Below are 11,640 nucleotides of genomic sequence, written 5' to 3' on the forward strand. Positions count from 1 at the left end.
TTTTTTTTAAGGACAATGAGCCTAGCCTTTGCAGCACAGAATCCAGTGGGGGAAGTGCAGCAGGTGTTGGTAGGAGGGTCTGGAGATAAGACCTGTACCAGGTGGGAGTGGAAGGCGGGCCCCCAAGACTGCAGAGGCATTGGTGGTGATGTTTATCTGAAGCTGGGAGGTGGTTACCTTAGTGTCCACTTTATTATACCTTCCGAATATGACTCACATGCTTATTGTGCACTACTGTATCATAAAAGTAGATGAAAACCCACCTGAAGAAGTACGTATATGGTTCAGAACACGGGCTCTGGAGCTCCCGTGTGACTTTGGACGAGTTGATCGCCTTAAACCTCTACTGCTCATTTGTGAAGAAGGGAGAATAGTAGCACCTGTCCAAGGATTTCGAGGATTCGGAGCAATCCACATAAGCCGCTTAATCTATATGAAGAGCTCTATAAACATTGGTTATGATTCTCTTCCCCCCTCTGAAAATCCCTTCTTAACCTCTGTCATAGGGCTGAACAAGGGTGCACAGGGACCCGAGAGTGTGGAAGAGGAAGCCATAGAGTGATGGAATAAATAAGTAGTTTCCTTGAAAATGAATGACAAAGTCACTTGGTACATTTGCCGTCCCTTTTTAGCACTAAGTTCATTGACCTAACTACTCAGAAAACATTAAAACGGAATGATATCAATGTTGGAGAGAGTTGATGCTGTAGACCAGGTGTTTTGATGCCAGTTACAATACCTCAGCTAGTCTCCATTCAGGAAACCTCACAGACATTAAGTGTGTTCAGCCTCTCACAGAACTATCAGAACCATATTGGGTAGCTCCTGCTAAGAACTTATAAATATTTATAAGAAAGGATCAGTACATTGTTTTTATAAATATTGAAGTTTAATAGAAAGGCTGTAATGCATTCTCCAAAATTAAGGGGCAAGGCGTAATAATAATAATCAGGCAAACAATTATTGCCACCTTTCCTCAATAACTTTGTAGGCTACAGAAGTATAGCTTAAGCCTTTCTTCTTCTTCTAAGTCTTCGGTTTAAACACTTTAAAGGCAATAAACCCGTTACTAAAAATTGAAAGTAATCTTTGAACACTAAGCTATAAAAACTACTGAACCTCAACACAAAATCAAAATGAATACAAAAGCAAAATTGTACATTTATTTTTCTGTCATTTCACAGAAAATACAGATTAATACTGAGGTACAAAATATTAAAATATATTTTAAAAAGAATTCAAGTCACGTTACTGTATGACTTTTCCTTCAACATAGGCCATTAACCTTTTAAACTAAATAATAAAATTAATGTCATAGCCAAGAAAAAAGAACAATAGAATTAATAATTATATTAGAATTAGAGGATAATTAAAGAGCATGATTTTTATGGAGCAAAGGCCTGTATTTAGCCATGTTTTTCTGACGCTTTGACAAAATTCTGGGGCCTTGCTGACCCTGGAGGGACTGCCCCTCCCAGAGCTAGCCAATGTTTAAAAATAGTAAATTTTCTAGAGATAGTGAAGGACTAGCCTGCAAGTGCACCTTTCCTATACAAACCTGCCAATCCAGAGCCACACCCAGCCACCTCCTTTATAGGCCGTCACACCCCCAGGCAGAAATTCCCCAGCCCTGATCACCCCAGGACATCGAAGAATTAAGGCGAATCCCCACATGCCAGAGCCTGCTGAAATGAATGCAAGCAGCCAATCCTAAACCCACTGAAATTACTCAAAGTAGCCCATCCGAAACCCACTGAATTTAATGCAAAGTAGCCAATTCTAAACCCACTGAAATTATGCACAACAGTTCATCCTAAACCTGAAGTGATGCATAGTAGCCAATCCTAAATGCACAGAAATGATTCGAAGTAGCCAATCCTAGAAACCCACTGAAATTACTCAAAGTAGCCAATCCTAAACCCCCTGAATTTAATGCAAAGTAGCCAATTCTAAACCCACTGAAATTATGCAAAATAGTTAATCCTAAACCTGTTGAAACGATGCATAGTGGCCAATCCTGAATGCACAGAAATGATTCAAAGTAGCCAATCCTAAATCCACTGGAATTACTCAAAGTAGCCAATCCTAAAGCCACTGAAATTATGCAAAGTAGCTAATCCTAAAAATCACCGAAATGATTCAAAGTAGCCAATCATAAACCTACTGAAATTATTCCAAGTAGCTAATTCTAAACCCACTGGAATTACTCCACATAGCTAATCATAAACCAAATGAAATGATTCAAAGTAGCCAATCCTAAATCCACTCAGCTGCCTACCCTCCCTCTTCTTCCAGGAAAAGCCACAGTCAAGGCTCTTGCCCATGTGTACCCTCGCCCCTGCCTCCCCACGTGGTCCTGCACGGTGTGGCTGCCCTATCCTGGGGTCTGTGAAAAATAAGCTGTCTTTTCAATGGCAGTCGTCTCCTGATGGGTTGACCTCCCCATACAAATAATAATAAAAACCCATCTTTTAAAATAAGGCCTCTGTGTCGGGCACTGTTACTACAGGACTGAAATAGATCAGAGTGTAACTTGCCTGTGTTTGTGTCTTTTTGTATTTGATTTTCATTCACTCATCAAATATTTATCTACTAAGGTGATAAGCATCAGCCAGCCAAAGTTCCTTCTAGAAAATTTTTTTGAAAAGGAAACAGGAAGACCCCTTTATTAGAGTGATGAGTTCATATCACTTTTCATTAAATCACTGCCATGGAAGCTTTAACAAAAGTTGCAGCCACTGTTGGATTTTCTATGAAAACTGTTCAGGAGAACTTCAAATGTATTCCTTTTTCATTTTCCCAGGACTTGATTGTACTTTCTAAGACAGATTGAAACCTCTCCGGGGAGCCAGCCTCGCAGTCAGAGGTCTCTCCCTCCATGTCAGGAATGAAAGATTCATCCCGAACTCTCCATAATTGTATCTAACCTCACGGCAAACCTCCTCTACCGAGGATGCCATCATTACTTGTGCGGAGTAAACTGTTCCCTCACAACGTCCCCCACTATTAAGTTGAATCTCTTTTTTGTAATTTCAGAATATTGCTTCTTTGAAGTGAGGGGAGGAAGTGGTGGAGGGAAGGTGTTTCTTCATAGTGGTGTTTAATAGATAAAATAAAGGACGCTGAGGACTGTATTTCAGTCAGGGGTTGTATTCGGTGATATTGGCTGCAAAAGTCCAACTTGTTCTATCTTTTAATTGAAAGGAGGAAGCTCTTTCAGTTTATTGAGAAGGTCTTGGGGTGTCTAGTGTTCTTGAGAGAAGAGTTGAACAGCCGACCTGCAGGCAGGGTAGTAGCATCTGGGTCTCACAGCTGAAATGCCCCCAAAGTGCCCGTCGCCACCGTGTCTGCATTCTTCCCTTCTAGGCAGAACTGCTTCTCAGGATTCTTCCAAAAGATGTCAGGAAATCACCCACTGGCTTATCCTGAGCTGGCTCTAGGGAGCTGGGACCATGCTGGAATGATGGCAGCTCCAGTTGAAGTTCGTGGTTGGAGCAGAAGGAATAATTCCTGGATGACAGCAGGTCGTCTTCCCAGAAGGCAGTGAGTCGCACAGACAGAAGAGCCGTCTTGAAGTAGAAGTTGTCATTTCAGTTTGTAGAATGCAGTCTGAAGCCTCTCTCTACCACAGGGTATTGGGGGCCCCTCACGAAACATCTTTCTGCCCCATCTTTCATTCAGCCTTGTTTCCTCCTCCCCACAGTACCCTCCCACCCGCCATCCCAGATGGCTGAGCCCACACAGGCCCTAGCACCTCCCTCTGCCTCTGCCCACAGGGGAGACCTGGCCCCTTCCCACCTCCACCCCGCATCTCCTCATGCCCCGCAGCACCTGCCTGGGGCACTTATGAGGGTGCTTCTGGGGGTCAGAATGTGTGTGTTCTCCTCCCCCTAGACACTCAGGGATCCTGTTCCACCCATCCTTGGTCCCCAGGGCCTGGCACACAGAAAGCACAAAAATCAGTATTTGCCTAGTAGTTGGAGGACCTCATGACCAATGCCTCATAATGGTGTTCAGGTAATTTAGAAGGTGGCCATATGCCCACCCGTCTGCCTTGTGCAGTCTGGATTCTTCTGTCAGTCAATCCATATTTACTAATAACGCCTTTGGGTCCAGCAGTCAGGGTTACAAAATACAGTCAAGTCAGAGTTTTTGTCCTGAGAGCTTCGAGTCTAATTACAGAAAAACAACAAACAGAGAAAACAATTAGAAAGCAATTAAGTCCTGGCTGTGAGGTGCTGACTGTGAGTGCCAGGGTAATGACTCAATGCTGAGGGCTAGTCCCCACATGGTGGGGGCACAACCTCACCTGTTGGATCAGACTGGGAGCAGGTAACAGCCTTGTGGGGTCTTGGGCTCTCGCTGGGAGAGGCCTGGCATGGTGCCGGGCACATCTTAGGCGCTCAGGTGCCATGCCTCTCTTCGAGTCTCTGAGCCTTTGTTTTCCTGCCTGAAAAATGTTGACAAAACCATACCCTCCAGGGCTCTGGGCCATTCGAGGACTTAGACGCAACACCAGCAGAGTCTCTGACACAGGATGGGCCCTGGGTGAACAGGTGTTATCGCATCGACAGCAAAAGCAAGGCTGTCCCAAGGGGAAAGTGAAGCCGGAGTCACAGGGAGCGTTTAGAGAGGCAGACCTTTTCTCCCCGAGAAAAGAATTCATCGGAAAACGATACTCACTTGCTGTTGCACTGGGTCTGGGAGTCCCAGGCCGTGGTTGTTTCTGCATCTGTGAGTTGGTTTGGCTTGCACTGGCTGGTTTGGAGTTCGCGGTGATGTTCTTTCTTCCGGGGGCCTGCTTGGTCCTCAGCTCTCTCCCTGCACCTTGCCTGCTCCAGCACGGTAGTCACAGGGTGAGCAGCTGCAGCCCAGCTCAAAGGTTAGCAGGTGTTTCTCCATAGACACCTTTGCAAACAAAGAACATCAAAGCTAGAGGCCGTTGTGCACACAGTCAGCGCTTTGGCCTTCTGTCAGAATAAGGTGAATTTAAACGACCCCAGAATTCCCTTAAGCCACGTTGGGTTAATGGAGTCAGATGAAAGCAAAGGACTCTCCCCCTGGCCAGCAGCATGGACAAGCCATGCTGAACGGCAGCGAGGGACTCTCAGTGCCCCTGACACACACCATGGGCCGGGGTCCACGTTCCACCAGCTTCAGAATTCCTGTTCAGTTCATTGCTATGATGGCACACATTCAAAATGTTTATTTATTTTGAGATGTGGTCTCACTCTGTTGCCCAGGCTGGGGTGCAGCGATGCAATCCTAAAGCACCAAACTCCCGGGCTCACTGCAGCATCAAACTCCTGGGCTCAAGTGATCCCCCACCTCAGCCTCCCGAGTGGCTGGGATTCTAGGTGTGTGCCACACGCCCAGCTAATTTTTTAAATGTTTTATTGCGATGGGGTCTCTCTATGTTGCCTAGGCTGGTCTCAGACTCCTGGCATCAAGTGATCCTCCTACCCTGGCCTCTCCATTGTAATTGGGATTACAGACGTGAGCCACCATGCCCAGCCTTCAACATTTTGTAGTCAAATTTGATCACAATTTATTTAGTTTCCAATTTTCTTGCTCCTGCCATTAAAATAATTGTTTAAAAAGCATCGTGGACTAATTTTGATTGATTTTGTACATAATTTCCCTAAACATAAGCCCCGAGTATCGTGTGGTGTGTGATGGGTGTTTCTAGCTGCCTGTGGGGCCTCCCCATGTGGGTGCTCTCCCTGCTCAGCCTGACTCTCGTTCTCCCCCTTCCCTCTGCTCCCAGCCTTCCTGCCTCTGCATGTGGGATCTGCAGGGCAGCAGGGGGCTATGCTGGGCGGGGGTGGGGCAGCCCATCATCACAGAGCCGCCTGGGTCTCCACTCGCCACTGCTGAGGCTGCCCTGCTTATCTGTAGAAACCTTTGTGGGTTTCTTGGGTCGAGGAAGCAGCAGGAGAATTTGGTAACCTCTAATAAGCCACCCCAAACTCCAATCAGATCTTGAACTTGCAAACCCAGCTCCCCTGAGAGAATGGAACCACTCCTGGGTCACTTAGAAGGAGAGCCACGATGTCCTGTTGTCCAGGGAGCACGCCTCGATGCTTGTGAGGCTGGAATGATAACAAGATAAAAGTGGCTCTTAAGGAAGTGTTGAGTATTTCTCATTTCTTTTTTTTTTTTTCTTTTTTTTTGAGACAGTGTCTCACTCTGTTGCCCAGACTGGAGTGCAGTGGCACAATCTCGGCTCACTGCAACCCCTGCCTCCCGGGTTCAAGCGATTCTCCTGCCTCAGCCTCCTGAGTAGCTAGGACTGCAGGTGTGCACCACCACGCCTGGCTAATTTTTGTATTTTTGGTTGAGACTGGGTTTCACCATGTTGGTCAGGCTGATCTCGAACTCCTGACCTCAAGTGATCCGCCCACCTCAGCCTCCCAAAGTGCTGGGATTACAGGCATGAGCCATTGTGCCCGGCCTGATATTTCTCACTTCTAACACACGTAGTATGTGGTTGTGACCCATTTCATTATATTAATAGCTCTAAAGTCTTTTAGAATAATCTTAAGCTATTTGATTAACTTCTGAGCTCAATAAGCACACAGTAACTGTTAGATCTGAGTCTCCTTCATATTCTATATTTTAAATCTAACCTCAAAGTAGATTCCTAGCCTCCCTGTGAAGGTGTTGGGAGCCTCCAGAAAGGAGTGCAGGCTGCCCACACCTGCTGTTAGCCCAGCAAGGCTGCACCTACGGTGTCATTAGAGCAGGCATTGTGCTGGTTTCAGCCACTAAGCCTGGGGTAATCCATCACAGCAGCCACAGAAGCTGCTACAGGTGTTTATAGAGTACCGGTTGTTACTTTTATACCAGAGAGAATAGAGACTGTTGGTTTTATGTTTCAGAACAGATAAAAAGAATAACGAGATCAGGCTGGTGCGACAACTCAAGGTGCCTGGGAGATGTTCCAGATACAAACCAAATAATAAAATTTTTCCTCTACGTATGACGAAGCCTCTCACTGGCCAAGTCTCCCATGGATGGGTTAACCAGGTGTGGTAGCCTGGAGCTCTGTGCTGGGAGGACTCAGAATCTGAGTTTCACTGAACTGGAAAGAGCCCTGCGGGACTTGAGGTAACCTCAGTGGGGCAGGGGCTCTGAGAGCGTCTCCCGTGCCCTCCTGGGTGATCCAAGCATACACAGGTGGTGAAGCAAGATGCAAGCTGGCCAAAGCATGGGAGTGGGGTTGCCCTCAGTCACGGGCCCCCCACGTCAGGGCACACATGCCCCTAATAAGCATCTGTTTCTTTCATTCATCTAGCAAATGCTTATTGATCACTGACCCACGCAGCCCTGTGCTAGGCACTGAGGATGTCCCTGGAGCAGATCAAAAGCCTAGCCCTCATGGGGCTCACGTTCCAGCTGGGGAAATAAGTCTTAAACTGAGCCAAGTACCTGATGTTCCCCCTGGTAGGAAGCACCAGGAAGGAGGGAAGGGGGTGCTAGTCCAGAGACCCCACTTTGAGAACCACTTCTCTAGTTTATTAAGAGTTCTCAAGATAGAAGAGGTTGCAACTTAAATAGGATGCTCACGGGGGCCTCGACACCGCAGTGGTGTTTGAGCAGAGATGTGAAGGCAGCGAGAGGGCAAGCAACACGCACATATGAGACCTGAGGGCTCTCTGTGGGGAGCTCAGCTAATGCAAAGGCCCTGTGGTGAGATGAGGAAGAGGCAAATGCATCTCAAGCGGAGAGAACAGGGGAATAGTAGGAGATGAGGTCAGAGAGGCCAAAGGGCAGCCTGTAAGGCCCTGACATGATTTAAGGCAGCGGTGTTTCCTGGCTGAGAGGGAAGCCATGGGAGCGTTCTCAGTGGAACTAACTGCAGCGGGTGCGAATGGAAGCAGGAAGCCCAGGGTGGTGGCTGCTGCGAGTCAGGTGACAGATGGCAGTGGCTTGGCCCATGGTGCTAACAGTGGAGCTGGAAGAAAGGAGGCCGACTCTGGATTTATTGTATTGTGGTCAGTTGAATTGCAATAAACTCATCTATGTAGAGATAAGATTGTGAAAATCAGTAGTGAGAGGGTGAAGGATACACAAAAAGAAAGGCGTGATCTCATTGATGTTCTGCATCCGTGGTTCTGGAAGTTACCTGTGCACCACAATCACCTGGAGGGCCCAAGACACGTGGCTGGTCCCACCCCCAGGTCATTCAGGACACCCGAGAGAAAGCCTGAACATCTGCATTTCTCACTACTTTCCAGCTGATGCTGGTCCTGCTGGTCCATGGACCCCACTTTGAGAATCACTTCTCTAGTTTATTAAATGTTCTCAGGACAGGAACAGCATCAACTGAATGTCTCAAGTGGCGGGGAATTTAGGGATCATTTAATCCCACTGTTGTAAGCCAAATGCTTCCCCAGGCAGGCAACAAATGCAGGGAGCACTGTAAGACCCTGGGCACGTTGGAGGCCAGAAGGTGTGCGGGGGGGGACTTGGGGTCCACTGGTGTGCAATCTCTGACACCCGCCCCTCATCCCCTTTAACAGATCAGGAGGCCCAGGCCCAAGGAGACTGTAGTCAACCTTAACTGCTATGAACATATGTAGAGTGAGAACTAAAAATAAAACCCTACGCCCCCCAGCCAGCTGAATAACTTCCTTTTGGCCAAGGGGACCCCAGAGGAACCTTAAAGAAAATTCTGGGCCATAACAGGACAGGAGGACAGACGTGTCATTATATAATACCTTCCCCCTTTTGCAGTTTAGACACAACGGACCGGCATTAATATTATAATAGAGACCATAGACTGATAGAACAAACTCTTTGTGGCAATAAGGTGCAAAATTATAAAGACCTAAGGCCATGGCAGGGAAGGGTTAAGCCACGCACCCAACATTTAAAGAATAAACTAGGTTCTAACTGCCAGAAGTTGTTCTCTCTAGCTGAACAGTGCGAGCACTGGCCTTGACATAAGCAGTGTTCAACTAGTTGCAGCTCATCCACCACCCGACACTGACTAACTCACCCCCTTTCCACCAGCCACAACTACAGCTTTGATTGGACAAGAGACTGACCTCTGTAACTTTCTCTTGATAAGAGACCACAGGCTGTGGACTGGTTCTGGCTGGTTTACAGAGGCCGCCCACTTGAGTGTGTTGACGCCCTGCTTCACCTTTCGACATATAGGGCCTTATTATAATTCATTTAAATGTTACATCTGCAACCCAAGGAGAACCTGGGATGTATACAACGTGCATGTTTGCTTATTACACATGTGCAAGACCCTCTTTCATGAATATTCATGGCTCCTCCTACATCCTGTTGAATATGTATACCTGGCCAAATCTTCTTCAGCTGACATTCCTGTCTTATCCTTCCCTCCCTCCAAGTGCCTGCCTTTATGGCTTTGGCTGGAGGCTACACGTCCCAGCGTATTGGAATGCATACCTTGCAGTCTAACCCTGTATAAGAAATAAAGCTCTCCTGCCCAAAGTGACAGATTTCCTGATTGTTCTGTTTACCATAGCAACTAGAAAGTTCAACCTGTTAATTTTAATCAAATACTGACCAGCCCTCATTCCTGAATTGTGTTAACATAATGATTCATCTGCAATGAAAAAAAGACAAATTGTAACTAGGTCTCATGGAAAGCAGTATGCATGTTATGTGCCTGTGTTTGCCTAAAAATATATATGCCTGTGTGGATAAGTCTAGATAACGAGATTTTGGATAATGTCTACTTTCTGCATTTATATATGCTTGGAATTTTTTAAAGCTTGTTCATAATTCTTAAATGGCTTGGATTTCTTAAAGTCTATGCATAACTTTTAAGAGGGGAAAACGGGGATTTTTGGTGTGAAAATAAGAGCACCTCGATCTCCATTAGTACCCTCGTTTAGCCACAAGATGGAGCAGTTTACAACCGAATAAGCAACTAGGCGCCCAGAGACCAGGAGGAAGAGAACGCAATTCCTGCCCCACTCCTGGATGTAATCTAGTGATTCATGCGCATTTTAATACCTCTTGAAAACATCGGGCATATTAATTATCCTTTTTAATCCATCTTTTGCAGATGAATCTCTAAATTCTGATTTTTTCTTATGCTTACATTGAGCCTACAATTATCTTACCTATTAAATTGATTCCTTTCAATGAAAGAGGTAAATTATTACAGACTAGAAGCCAGAGCTAGGGTACTTAGCAGCAACAGCTTTTTTTCTTTCTTTCTTTTTTGAGATGGGGTCTCACTCTGTCACCCAGAGTGGAGTTCAGTGCCGCCGTCACAGCTCACTGTAACCTCCATCTGCTGCTCCCAAGCGATCCGCCAACCTCAGCCTCCCAAGTAGCTGGGACCACAGACGTGCACCACTACTTTCAGCTAATTTGTATTTTTTGTAGAGACGAGGTTTCGCCATGTTGCCCAGGCTGGTCTCGAACTCCTGAGCTCCAGCGATCCACCTGCCTCGGCCTCCCAAAGTGCTGGAATTATAGGCATGAACTACTGCTTCCAGCCAACAGCAGCTTCTTCTAATGAAGGGAAATTCTTGCAGATGGGAGGCTGGGATCCACTTCTTCCACCCCACGTTGCCCTGTCTCTAGCATCGAATGGCTACCATTTGACTTTTGAGTTGCCATTTCAAAATGCCTATTTATATCAATGTTTTGAACCACTCATAAGCTCTCTAAATATTAGTGTACCCAAAAAAGAGAAAAATAGAGACAGTTTAACTCAAAATAGAAGAAAAATATTAAGAGGTTGAGGCTTAGGATTGCAGTCTATCCTAAGACTTGGGCACGAGGGAGGTAGGAGTTCTATGAAAAGCCGCTAGCGGGCTCCTCCAGGGATGAACCCCAATAGAATGAAAGCTACGTACCTGTGTGCTGGATACAGGACTGGCAAGGACGGCTGTCTCTGCCCTGCCTGCCATTTGCAACCCATCCCAGCATGGCGCCTGGGCTGGGAATGTTCAAGGTTTAGTGAGCATCTTTTCTGTTAGAAGCATCCAAGCGTGCTTTGGACTGCAGGAAGGAGACACCCATTACCATCAGCACTCAATCTCAACATCAGAGGTGAGGAGCTTTGAATGGAATGGCCACACCACATAAAATCCATCCTATTAGGCCTCAATACTCTCAAGTAGAAAGGAAAAAAATTCAGTGATGTTCTGTTTAAATAGGGCAATAGCTAATAAAATATAAGGCTACTTTTTGTTGTTGTTGTTGTTGTTTTAATGAGAATTGTAGCATTAGGATTCGAAACAAGCTTTCCAAATGGAAAAAGAAAAAAAAAATGTCAACCGTAATCTTACCATTATCTCCAGCCGACAGCTAGTATCAGTTTAGGGATTCTCTTATAATGTATTTTCATGGGAAAGCATACTTCACATAGTTGCAATTAGTGTATACATACAATTTTAGGACAAATTTTCCATTTACTATCATAACCATGTTTCTGTGTAGCTATAAGCTGCGTAATTATAATTTTAATGACCTCATAATATTCCATCCATTGAGCATATGTTCCATAATTTACTTAACTCGTTTCCATACCATTAGCCACATGTGCTTTTTAAAAATAATATTGTAAATAATGTGCCGGGAGCCTATTTGTACGGATGCTTTTTCTTTCATTTATCCTTTGGGTAAACTCCGCAAACTAAC

This window comes from Colobus angolensis, unplaced genomic scaffold, assembly GCF_000951035.1.
Source record: "Colobus angolensis palliatus isolate OR3802 unplaced genomic scaffold, Cang.pa_1.0 Scaffold42, whole genome shotgun sequence".
NCBI classification, from domain to species: Eukaryota; Metazoa; Chordata; class Mammalia; order Primates; family Cercopithecidae; genus Colobus; species Colobus angolensis.